This window comes from Rousettus aegyptiacus, unplaced genomic scaffold, assembly GCF_014176215.1.
Source record: "Rousettus aegyptiacus isolate mRouAeg1 unplaced genomic scaffold, mRouAeg1.p scaffold_m13_p_9, whole genome shotgun sequence".
Lineage (NCBI taxonomy): Eukaryota > Metazoa > Chordata > Mammalia > Chiroptera > Pteropodidae > Rousettus > Rousettus aegyptiacus.
The window spans coordinates 81,153,448-81,167,605 of NW_023416312.1; positions in this window are offsets into that span (position 1 = coordinate 81,153,448).

The window sequence follows — 14,158 nt, forward strand, 5'->3', positions numbered from 1 at the left end:
GAGAAGGACAACAATAGAGTCTCTTATGTAGGTAAACAAATAAAATGAATTAAGCAGAACCTACTCCACCTAGACCTCATGGTCAACAATATCAAGATGCGTTTTTTATTGTATTTACTGACATGCCCTTAATCTGCTCATATTAGAAAAATAGGAACTGAGCCATGGTGCCAGAATATTCATGCAAGTAAATATTTATAAGCAGAATGGACAAAAATGTCTGAGAACGCCAACCTTAAGACACCCAAATGTGAAACATCCAATATCATTGCCATTCATTGTAGCTTTGAGCTGTACATAACGGTTCTTAAAATAAATTTCAGTCTTTTAATAGCATTATATTTGAAATATGAAAAAAAAATATCTAAATGACCTCAAGGTGGTTCATTCTGTAATAACTGTTAAGTTAAGCCTGCTATTAATTGTTGAAGACACATTTATGTATCTTTTTCTAACAACCTCAAAATCCAGTTATTTCTCAGTTATTTACTAGATGCTAATCACTTCTCATAGCTAACACCTCCTATCATATATCATGCTGCTGAGAAGCTCCCCTAGGGATCAGGCGTAACCCTGTCTCCAGCAACCCTATATGCTGACAACAGATGACCTTATAGGTAGAACTCATAAATGATAAAAAAAGACCAAATCATGTTCTAGGATGAGGACAGCAATTGTAATGATGCAGGACAGGGCAAATTTCTCCTAGTTATGGGGGAGACCAAGCCTTGCACTGAGAGAAGAAGAGGTTCCTTTAGTGGAGAGTGTAGAAAGAATTCAACACACATGTCAAAGTTAGTGTCAAAAGGAAAGTTTATTTAAAAAAAAAGGCAACACTCGACAGACAGAGTGTGGTCTCCTCTCAGTCAGAGAGTGAGAAAGACTGTGAGAGGGACAGTGAGAGGGACCCTGAGTGCTTGGGGAATTCAGTTTATATGTTGTTCTTTAGTCACTGTGAGTTATAATTTAAAATACATTGTTAACCCATTTCCTCTGATATGGACGTACAGTGAGGAAGGGGAAGAGTATGTAACGTGAAAAGATAAGAATATGTAGAATGAAAGGCCTGCTGGCACTTCCCAACCTTTAGTCCATAGGTTCTCCATGATTTCAGCCATAAGGAATGAATGATTTCATTTTGTATAGGGCAGCCACCTAAAGACTATCGCTTTTCCTGTTTCTCCTTCACAGGTATGAGGAAATAGGTTGTTAGCAATCTCAGCAGAAATCTTCATTTGTTCTGCTGGTGTCCTCCTGGTCTGGTTGCAGGGCTGATCAGCATCTTGCAGTCTCTGAATGTAGCTTCATTAACATTTTTAATTCTCTTGCCTCCTCCCTACATTAGTAGCACTCAGAAAAATTAGGAGGGAGGTGGGTGACGTTTGCCTTCACTGACTTTACTGGCCTCCTTCTCTCCCTCTTCTCTGTCTCTATCACATAAGACGGCAACATAAAGTCTTCCCGACCCCCACCTCTAACTGTCTTTGCACCAGAGCAAAGGGCTTTTAGGTATAACCACAAACAAGAACAAAGAAACAGGAAATTTGTGTTCTAATCTGGACTCTATCTAGTTTTATGGTTTGGGGGACGTCACTTTTTCTTAGTCTCATTATCCTCATTATAAAATGAAAAGAAGGATATCATGGGAAGTGAAATTTATAAAGCCCTTACCAATTACAAGACACTGTGTTTGAGGCTGTTTATGTCATTCATTCTCATAATCTTTCCAAGAAGTTACAACACTGCTTACTTACAGGTAAGGAATGTTAGTTCCTGAAGGGTTATGTGACTTGTTCAAATCTGCAAAGCCTATGAGTGGTAAGAGAGGTATTTTCATTTGGATTTGCATATCTTACTGCATTGCTTCCAGAGGTTTGGTACAGATGATCCATAAGGCCCCTTCCAGCTTTGACACCTTAAGAGTCTGTAAAATCCTACTATATATGCAGCTGTCTACTACACCTTTTTAAGGTGCCACTTCCATAAACATTTGTGACAAAACGATGTTGGGTGACATAAATGAAAGATACTTGAGAAAAGGGGCATTTGGTGCCTAAATGTAACAGTGAGTAAACCAGAGAGGGGAGACCTAGACAGATTTTTAAAAGGTAGTCAATGTGTCAGCTAATTTAAAAATAGGTGAGACATGCTTACCTTGTCCCTAAAAGAGAAAGAGAAATAAGTTATATGGAAGATAAGATTCTGCAAATCACTACCCTTCACCACCTTCAATAGTAGAAAGGAACTGGTTTGTTTCCAGACAGTTTAATTAACCAAAAGTAGATTTTCTCTTTTCCCGACTGAAACAAGATCGTCAAACACTTCTCAAACTAACTTTGTTTACTTTATTTTCTCTATGTTATAAGGACACTGGGGATTGGATGGGTTAAGACTCACACTATGCCTCTCTCATCCCTTACTGTATGAGCTTTCTAGGCTACAGCATGAACTTCAGATTGGAGGGAGGGTAATAAGATCATTGCAGTGGCCTGAATCAAGATAGTGGCAGTGGAGATAGAGATTTTGGAGGTAGAATCAGCACTACTAAACATCAAGGGTCAGGAAGGAGCAGGCTTACTACTTGTGCAAATAGAAGGATGGTAGAACTAGTCCCTGAAATTGTGAATGCTGCGCAGAGAAGATCCAGAGAGAAAGGAAAATTTTTAAGTTTTCACAGAATAAGAGTTCTCTTCTGAAAATCTCCTACCGTATCTTCATTGAAATGACTTCAAAGTCATTACTCACATAGGGTTTAAACCTATAATCGAGGTACATGTCTTCTCTCTCTAGAATTATTATAATAACCTTCTAATTGGTCTTCCTCCATCAAGCCCAACCCCTTTCCAATCCACCTTCCACACTGCTGCCAGAGGGTTCTAATTCATAGACAAATCTCTTCATACCACTCTCTTGCTTGAAAACCCTCAGTAGCTCCCCATTGCCCTCAGCATAGAGATTCAACACCTTCAAATGATGTACAAAGCATTTTATGAGCCCAACTACTTCTCCATATTCATCTCTCCAAACACACCAGACTTGGAGTTCCCAGAGAACACTAGAACATCTTATATTTTTCTGTCTGTTTATGCTTCTCCCTTTACCTAAAATGCTCTCTCCTGCACCACCACCTACTCAACATTTACAACTCATATCATGTTTACCTTTTCTTTCAAGCTTTTTCTCACCTCCTCACCATGACCTAATTTGTATCCAACAACCAGTACAAGATTCTAATATCTATAGTATGTTATAGCACTTAATCGTATGTAGGTTTGTTCCCTCACTAGGTATAGTGCCCTCAAGGACAAGGACTATACACAGAGCTTGGCATAGTTCACTCTTATCAAAGGTCCATTGAATTAATGGATTATGAATGATTTAATGAACAATCAAATAAATTGATGAATGAATGAACAAATGAACAAATGGAGGCAACACTAGCAAAAATAAGATACAAGACATGTTCATAGTGCATCACAGTTTACAAAGCACTTTAAACTTTCTATCTTATTTATCCTTGATAATATTTTGAGGCTGAAAAGGCAAAAAAAAATTTTATATCACCCTGTCATTCTATATATGAGAGATTTGGGTGACTTCTGAAGGTCACAGATTGAGTATGTCAGAATTAGGACTAGAACTAAAAGAGCCTGAATTATTCCAGGATTCTTTCTCCAGTGGCTAACCAAATGCTATAAGAAAGAAAATTATTAGGCAATAGGAGCTTTTTTTTCCTTTTAGAAACTCCACTACAAATCAACTTTCTCCATGCATTCAGTTAGCAGCCACCTCTGCCAAGTACTCTATGTTTAAACTTTTTGACACTTGGCACAAAACCAGGTCAGTGTTCCCTGGCCTTTTCAACACTCCTAGAGCACAAGAGCACTGGGCTCAGGAGCAACTTCAAATGTTAAAAGTCTCATTTTAAGTCTCACCGAAAATCAAATGCATAACTTGAAAAATGTCCCCCATGATCTATGCATGTAGCCATGGTGTCTGACGAATTCAGTTAAATCTGTCATACATCATTCTCTACAGTGTTATTGAGAGAGACATCGTAGTATTGAATTTTAATTACTCAGCTTCTATTGATCTCACTAAATCTGGTGAGAATCATTGGCAAACTGACAGTCCCCTCAGGAGACAGCACTATTACCTAATGATAAATCTCATAGTGTCATTTGACCAAAAAAAAAACATTTTTGCCAGCAAATTCTCATATCAAAACGGATATAATGCACACAGCTGTTAAGCTGAGGTAAGTAAAACCTGGTTTGTTGCATCACTGCCTCTCTCCATCATTACTCCCACCCTGGTTCATCAGTACCCTCACATACCCTCCCCCTAGTTTATGCTAGGATTTCTCAACCAAGCCCCTTCCTCTCCTACCATCATAACCTACTGACCTAATATTCATAATATTCAAAAGGGCAAATGATCTAGGCTAAGAATTCTTTGCTGGTAAGAATCAATGGTGATAATTTTTGCACTCTCACAGATGTCCTCAAAACCTCAACACAGAGTAGTAAGAAATTTTGGGAATATCAGGTCCCTGACAATTGGCTGGGGAGACATTGGGAAAAGAAATACCCCAAGGGCAATTCAAGCTTCACCATCAAAGCACTCTAAGAATATATGGTCACCCAAGAATATATGGTCACCCAGCTAGTCAGTGAGTCAGCCAATAAATATTTTTTGAAAGATGATTATGTGCCAGAAACTATGCTAAATAGGCCTTGGGGGGTACAGTGACAAACACAATATAATTTACTCTAACAGAATTTGACTATATGGCTGAAATTAATTTATTAAATAATTAAAATATGTAATAGGCTATGAGGGACAAATAAATGGGATTCTAACCTAGTCTGAGAAGCCAATGATTAAGCTGAGAAATGAAAAGTGAATTGATATTATCTGGATGAAAAAGGAGACTGGGAGAGACGATAGTGCAGAAACAGTCTGGGCAGAGGAATGACTCTGAACAAAAGCAGCTCAGAACATTAAAAGGGGCATGGTAAGGAAGAGGTGATAGCAAGGAAGGGTGCTGAATACGGTTGGTACCAAGTGGAAACAGTGCTGTGGCCACTGCTAATAGATGCTCACAAGGCTGCTTGCAGTAGGTATGGCTAGTACGTATGGTTGCTGGTGAAGAAAACTGCCAATGAATAGTTGTTGGTGATAGGCACGGAGTGTGAGATTAGAGCTGAACAGTGACTATGGCTGCTAGTTGGCAGTTATTAGTAGCTGTGGTATGTGTGTCATGGCTCTGGTGGCAGACATCACTTATGGTGGTGGACATCATTTTTTAGTCTATGATTTGAAATATGTACCACATTTACAATGTGTTAATTTGTCTGATATATATGGGTCTATTTCTAGATTATTTATATTCTTACACAGTTTTATGTATCTATAGATGGGCCAATATCTTACAGTTTTAATTACTATAGCTTTATAATAAATTTAATATTTGATAAAGTTAGCTCTCCAATACTACTTTTTTTAAAAAATATATTTTAATGCTATTCTTTTTTTTTCTCCCTCCTCCTCCATACCTTTCACCCTCTAGTAACCACTAGTCTATTGTCTATGTCCATGAGTCTGTTTGTTTCTCCTGTTCATTTGTTGCTTTTAGGTTTATATCCCACATGCAAGTGATATAATGTGGTCTTCAAATTTTTCTGTCTGGCTTATTTTCTTAGCATGATTATCTAGAGGTTCATCCACATTGCCAAAAATGGCAGTATATCATCTCATCTCATGAATGAGTAATATTCCATTGTATATATGTACCACAGCTTCTTTATCCAATAATCTATCCTAGGGCACTTCTGTTGCTTCCATGTCCTGGCCACAGTGAATAATGTTGCTACAAACATCTGTGGGAAAACATATTTTCAGATGTGATATTTCAAGACTTTGGGGTAAATGCCCAGTGAGGGATTGCTTGATCACATGGTAGATCAATTCTTAGTTGTTTGAGAAACTTCCATACTGTTTTCAATTGTGATTATACCAATTTGCAGTCCCACCAGCAGTGAATGTGGGTTCCTTTTTCTTCACACCTTCTCCAACATTTGTTATTACTTGTCCTGTTGATAACAGCTATTTTAACAGGTGTGAGATGGCATCTTATTGTGGTTTTGATTTGCAATTCCCTAATAGCTAGTGATATGAGCATCTTTCCATATGTTTCTTGGCCATTTGTATGTATTCTAAGGAGAAGTGTCTGTTCAGGTCCTCTGCCCATTCACTGATTGAATCGTTTGTTTTGTCATTGTTGTTGTTATTGAGTAGTATGAGTTCTTTGTATATTTTGGATATTAGGTCCTTATTGGAGGTGTTGCTTTCAAATATATTTTTCCGTTAGGATGGTTGTCTCTTTACCTTGTTGACAATTTATTTTGTTGTGCAGAAGATTTTTGGTTTAATGTAGTCTCATGCACTTATTTTAACTTTTATTTCCCTTGTCTTTGAGGATTCATAAAATCCTCTTTAAGTCCAAGGTCCTTGAGTTTAGTTCCTATGTTTTTTTTTTCCTATGAAATTTACAGTTTCAGGTCTTATATTCAGGTCCTTAACCCATTTTTAAGTTAATTTTGGTGTGTGGCGATAGACAACAGTCTAGTTTCATTCTTTTGTATGTGGTTTTTCAGTTTTCCCAGCACTGTTTATTGAAGTGTCTTTCCATTCTCCAATCCATGTTTTTGGAATATTTGTCAAAAATTTTTTGCCTATATAACCATGGATTTACTTCTGGAATCTTGATTCTGTTCCACTGGTATGAGTGTTTGTATTTTTGCCAATACCATGCCATTTTGATTATTGTTGCTTTGTAGTATTATTTGAAGTCAGGCAGAGTGATGCCTCCAACCTCATTCTTTTTTTTCCCTCAGGATGCCTTTGGCAATTCTTCGTCTTTTGTGCTTCTTTATTCTATTTGAGCTAACTTTATTCTATTTCTTTAAAAAATGCTGATGGGATTTTGATGGGAATTGCATTAAATCTGTATAATGCTTTAGGTAATAAATTCATTTTAAATATGTTGGTTCTGCCAATTCAAGAACACAGAATATGTTTTCATTTCTGTGCATCTTCTTCAATTTCTTCTAAAAGGGTCTTATAGTTTTAATTATATAGGTCCTTCATATATTTCATTAGATTTATTCCTAGATATTTTATTCTTTTTGTTGCAATTGCAAAAGAAATTATTTTTCCATTTTCCACTCTGACACTTAATTATTAGAGTGTAGGAACACTATAGAATTTTAAGCATGGATTTTGTATCCAGAAACTTTATCGTATTTACTTATTGTTTCTACTAGTGTTCTTGTAGATTATTTAGGGTTTTCTATGTAGAGAATCATGCCATCTACAAATATTGACAGTTTGACTTCTTCATTCCCTATTTAAATGCCTTTTATATATTTCTCTTGCCTGATTGCACTCACTAAAATCTCCAATGTTATATTGAATAATAGTGGTGATAGTGGACAGCCTTGTCTTGTGCCTGATCTTAGAGAAAATATTTTTGGTTTTTCACCATTAAATATAATGTTGGCTGAGGGTTTCTTCTATATGGACTTTATTATGTTAATGTACATTCCTTCTATACCAATTTTGTTAAGTGTTTTGGTCATAAATTGATGCCGTATTTTATTGAAGGCTTTTTCTGCATTTATTGATATGATTATATGATTTTTATTTTTTAATTTGTTTATGTGGTGTATCACATTAATCGATTTGCCTATGTTGAACCATGTTTGTGCCTTTAGGATGAAGTGCACTTGATCGTGCTGTATAATCTTTTTAATATGTTACAGTATTCAGTTCACTAGTATCTAATTTAGGATTTCTGTATCTGCGTTCATGAGAGATATTGGTTTTCAGTTTTCCTTTTTTGTGTTCTCTTTACCAGGTTTTGGTATCAAGATAATATTTGCCTCATAAAATGAGTTGGGAAGTATTGTCTCCTCTTCAATTTTTTGGACGAGTTTGAGAAGAATAGGTATTAAATTTTCTTTGAAGGTTTAGTAGAATTCACTGGTGAAGCCATCTGGTCCTGGACTTTTACCTTTGGTAGGTTTTTGAATATCGTTTGAATTTCCATACTGCAGATTGATCTATTTCGATTTTTCCAATTCTTGATTCAGTCTAGGAAGGTCGTATCTTTCTAAGAACTGGTCCATTTCTTCTCAGATACTAAATTTAGTATTATACACTTTTTCATAGTATTTTTGTATGATCATTTGTATTTCTGTGGTGTCTGTCATCATTTCTCTTCTTTCAACCCTGATTTAGTATGTGTTCTTTCTCTTTTTACTTTAGTGAGTCTAGCCAGAGTTTTGTCAATTTTATTAACCTTCTCAAAGAACCAGCTCTTTTTTGCATTTATATTTTTTATTGTTTTTTTTTGTTTATTTTCAATTTCATTTATTTTTGCTCTAATTTTGATTAATTCTATCCTGCTGATTTTAGACTTCAGTTGTTCTACTTTTTCTAGTGTTTTAAAATGAAGAATTAGGTTGTTTATTTCGGCTCATTCTTGTTTGTTGAGATAGGCCTGTAATTATATGAAATTTCCTCTAAAGACCATTATTGCCATGTCCCAAAATTTTTGTTATGTTGTACCAGTGTTATCATCCATTTCCATGTATCTTTGATCTATCTTTTTATTTCTTTTCTTGCCCAGTTATTCTACAATAGCAGTCTTCAAGTATTTGTTGTTTTTCCCACTTTCTTTTTACAGTTGATCTCTAGCTTCAAAAAATTATGATCAGAGAATATTTTTGGTATGATTTCAACTCTCTTATATTTGTTGAGGTATCTCCGTGTCCAAGTATGTGGTCAGTCCTTGAGAATGTTCCATGTGCACTAGAGAAGACTGTATAAGGAGTTGTTTTGGGATGAAAGGTTCTGTAAATGTCAATTATGTCCAGTTGACATAACATGTCATTTAAGGACTTTATTTCCTTATTGATTTCCTGTGTGGATGATGTGTCCATGTCCGACAGTGGGGTATTTAGGTCCTCTACTACAATACCGTTTTTGTCTATTTCTCCCTTTAGTTCTGTTAGTAATAGCTATATAAATTTCGGGGCTCCCTTATTGGGAGCATAAATATTAATGTGTTATTTCTTTTTGGTACATAATTTCCTTTATCATTATGAAGTGTCCCTCAGTATCTTCCTTTACCTTCTTTTTTTTTATTTTGAACTCTATTTTGTCCACTATTTGTACCACTACTCTTGCTTTTCTCTCAATGTCATTTGTTGAAATATCATTTTCCACCCTTTCACTTTGAGTCTATATTTGTCTTTGCAACTGAGATGTGTCTCCTGGAGGCAGCATATGACTGAATTTTGTTTTTTGATCCAATCTGTAACTATGTCCCCTTTTATTGGTGAGTTCTGTCCATTTGTATTTAGGGCGATTGTTGAAATATGAGGTTTTCCTATAGCCATTTTATGTTTTTCTTTCTGATATTTCGGTGTTTCCATTGATTCCTTATACTTCTGTCTTTTTTGTTTATTTCTTTGTTTTTTTGTTGTTGTTGTTGAGTTTTTTTGGTTTTCTCTCTTGTCCTTTTTGATTTATATTATATACTTCAGTTCTGAATCCTTGGATTTGGGTTACCATCATAAATATGTAAAGGATAGTTATATACATATATACAGTCGTCCATTTTTTTCTTCATGTGTCTTATCTCCAGTCCCCTTTGCAAATTTTGATCTTTGAATCCTCTTCTTTTCATTCATTTTTGTCTCAATTTGTCCCTATGTATGCTGAACATTCATTACTGTCTTGTTATTATAAGTCTCTTCTTATTGTTTAAGCTTATAATGCCCTGTTCTTACTAAGGCTTGCATTCCTCTCCTTCTCTCTGCCTACTGGTTGCCTTACTCCTAGTTATGTTTTTTTTTTCATTTTATTTTAAATGATCTGACTTCTTTCAGTATTTCCTGCAATGCTGGCCGTATAGTGGAGAATTCCCTCAATTTTTGTATGTCTGGAAATGTCTTTATTTCTCTTTCATACCTAAAGGAGAGTTTTGCTGGATACATTATTTTTGGCTGGTAGCTCCTTTCATTTAATAGTTTGAATATTTGATTCCACTCATTTCCAGCTTCTATGTTTTGTGCTGAGAAGTTCGATGATAATCTAATGGGTTTTTCTTTACACGTTGATGTTTTCTTTTCCCTGGCTGCCCCATGAATTATTTTATTGTCATTGATTTTTGATAATTTTAATACAATGTATCTTGGAGAAGTCCTTTTGGTTTGAGATAGGTATTCTGTTGGCTTCTTACATTCCAAGCTCCAAATCATTCTTTAGATTAGGAAAATTATTCTCATCTGTCTGAGTATGCTTTCTGATCCCTGCTCCTTTTTCTACCCTTCGAGAATATTCGTTATTCTTGTTTTCTCTCTTGATGGTATCAGCTCGTTCTTGTATTTCTCTTTCCTTATTTTTAATTCTTCGGTTTCTCTCTCTTTCCTTCTGATTTATTTCTAGATTTCTTTATTCAATATCACTGATCTTTTTTTCCATTTGGTCGACTCTATTTCCCAAGCTTTCTGTTTCATTTTTCACCTCTTTTCAGTGTATTCTTCATCTCCAGAAGTTCTCTTTGATTCTTTTTGAGGGTTTCAATCTCCTTGCTAAAGATGTCATTCTGTTCTTTTAGTCGTTTTTTCAATTCCCAAAATTGTTGATATGAAATTTTTTTGGACCTCATTCCGTTTTTTCAAAATTATCATCCTGAATCCTCTGTCATTTAAGTCACATATGTCTATGTCTGTAAGCTTATTTTCTGGAAATTTATCTCTTCCTTTCTGAGCTGCTTTGTTACCTTGGTTGTTCATGGTTTTTAATGGTCTATTTCTCCACCTGGCCATTAATGGAAGTGTACTCAGCAGTTTTTCTCCAGAAAGAGTTATTAACTAAAGGTCTCTCTTTAGCCTGTTATGAAGAATGCATTTTTCTTTTCCTTTTGGCAGGTGGTATTTATATCTCTTAGATCCCTGCTTTATATAAAGTCTTAACAATGCCTTTTTCCCCCTAATAGATATTCTGCCATGCTTGCTACCCTCAGTCTTAGTTCCTGTCAGATTTAGTGAGAGTTCGGTAGCCTTTGCTCAGATTCCCCTGGGGCTCGGCATTTTTGGTCCTGGAGAATTTGGGGGTAGGGGTTTTTGGATTGGGGGATTGAGGTTGCAGCTCAGCCTTGGTTTTGCAATTACAGTTGGTAAAAATCAACTCTTATTTCTCTGCTGTCCCTTCTTCTCTGCTTTGTGTCCTGGTGCCCGGTCACTGTTGCCTGCTGCATGGAGTTCACAGCTCTTCAAGGCATAGCTGTTCAGGGAACTTGCCGCACCTTCTCTCCCCACCTCCTCCTACTGGGACCTCAGGCTGTGAGAGGCAGCTTCTTTGTTTCTCCTCATCTACCACCCGACACCCAGGGTTCTGACCAGTGGGAGCTCTTATGCGCAGATCCCACACTCAGATGTGCCGGTGTGCCATTTGGGTGTTTTTTTGTTGAGTTTTAGATGCTCAGCTTATTGTTGTTTCAAGGGGAGAGATTCAGGGATATCGTTTCCTCTGCCATGTTTCTGACATCACACCGTCCTATCTTTGATAATAGGAATTGGTAGATATTGTCTTTCACAATTTCTAGCCAGTTTCACCTGCCACCCCATTCTCTTGCTGCTACAATTCATGCCTTGTGCAGCTGTGCCACCAGTTCCAAAATTATTTTCTTCCTTCGTGTGTCATCATGCTATTTATATTCCATTACGCTGATGAATTTCATGTTGCTTCCAAATATGCAATTTATAAGTGTGAATCACAGCAGTGCTTGTTGTTTCAGCATTTACCCAGAGATAATATGCAGATCACACTTCCAACCTTACTTCCAATATTTGCTCTGGAATCTATGTCCTTTTTTATATTTACTGTCACTTTGTTGATGTCTTCAGTGAGATCATCTATTATCCCCCTAAGTTCATTGAGCATCCTTATAACCAGTGTTTTGCACTCCATCTCTGGTACATTGTTTGTCTCCATTTTCTTTAGTTTTTTTTTTTTTCTGGAGTTTTCTCTTTTCATTTTGCTTACAACATGTTTCTTTGTTTCTCATTTTAGTTGCCTTTAGATGTTTGTTTTTATGTATTAGGAAAATTTGTGATGTTGCCCAGCCTTGGCCAGATTGCCTTATGTAGTGGGTGTCCTATGTGTCCCAGTTGCATAGTTTCCCTGATTACCTGGGCCAGGAGCTCTGGGAATTTACTTTGAGTGTGTTGTATCTATTATCTTGTTGTAGCTAAGCCTCGATTGCTATTAGCACATCAGTATATCAGACTGACTCTTGGACTGACTGACTGTGAAGATTGGCCATGCTCACAGAATGTGAGCTACTGTATGAGGACTGACTACATGAAATGAGATTCATCCCAGTAGTCTCATGTACCTGTTGAGACCACCCTTCATGTGTGCCACTTGCAGTTCTAGTTAGGTTGTACTTTGTTGTGATCTGATGCCAACTTTGTGTGTTTTGGTTTTGTAGCCCTTTGCAAGGGGCTTCCATGTAGGCCAAAGTCAGCTGCTGCCTTTGATTGTTTGGGGCTACATGGTAGGAGCTACAAAGCAATCCATGGATGGTAGCTGCCTATGCTGGATCCGGAGACGAATGAGAGAGAACATGCTGTGAGCCTAGATTGCTTACCGCTAGTACTAGGCCTGGGGATGATTAGCAAAAGATCAGTGCACTTCAAGGCTTGTGGCTGTCTGCCACATGACCATATGACTCTGCAGATGGAAGGCCTTTGGTTGGTATGTGAGTTGGGTGGGACAAGGACCCAGTGAGTCACTGGGGTAAAGTGAGAGAATTTCACTTGGTAAATGTAGAGTCAGGTTTCATGCCAGTGCCAATCTGCAGCTTCTTGTAAAATTCTCAGATTGTGGCATAACCAGCCACTCTCCACTTAAGGCCAGGAGACCCTGTGATCCTCCCAAGAGATACTGCAGCTTGAGCTGGCACCAATGTCCTGTCACCAAAATTCTTTCCCTAAATGTGTAATCCATGCATGGACTATGTGAGCTGAGGGCTACTGCATACCAAATAATGTGCAGCTCAGGGGAGGCACAATGTGGGGCTGATTTCCTGGCAATGGGCTGCCATGGGCAATTTGTGGGATGGGTGTGGCAGTGCCCCAGGGAGACACAAGGTGGGGTGGGTGGATATCACCAGGCCAATGCAGTTTCAGAATTGGCCATGTGGGGGGAGGTTTCAACACAAGCAAGATGATGCCAATCTTCAGACTGCCCTGGAGAGGGGCTGACAAAGTAGCAATGGCGCTGTCTCTCCAGCCTTTGCCCTGGCAGCATACAACCCAGGCTTTTCCCATATGTCTCTCTGGCACCTCCTGAGCCACTGACCCTCTGTGGGAGCCCAGGTTGAGTGTCTATAAGTGAGTGAGTCTGTGCATAGGCCCTTTAAGGGGAAGTCTGAGTTTTCAGATTCCTTCCATCTCACCCAGAAAGCCAGAATCCCCACAGTTTTTAAAGTCAGATTTTGTAGGAACTCCTCTTATTGAGACTGGAACCCTGGGCTGGGGAAGGGTTTGTGTGGTGCTAGGTCCCCTCATTCCTTTTAGGGGCCTCTGCAGCCACAGTTTCCATTTTACCACTCAACCACCATGTGTGGGTGCAGCACTAGCCATCTTCTTGTCTCTGCTCCTCCTGCCAATTTCATGTGGCTTATTCTTTATAACCTTGGATGTAGGTGTGATGTTCACTTAGACTTCACATGTTTCTCCATGTTTTATGTTTTATAATTTAGTTGTAATTTTAATGTGGTCATGGAAAGAGGTGAATCCTGCTTTTATGTAGCCCACCTTCTTGATCAGAACCTGAAAGGTAGAAATCTTATGATCATATCAATCGATGCAGAAAACCTGTTGGATAACACTAGCATTCGTTTATGCTAAAAACTCTCAGCACAGTCAGAATACAGAAAACACACCTCAACATAATAAAGACTATATATAACAAACTCTCAACTAACATCACAGTCAATAAGGACAAGCTAAAAGTGATTTCCTTAAGATCAGGAATAAAACAAGGATGTCCGATTTCTTCACTTTTATTCAACATA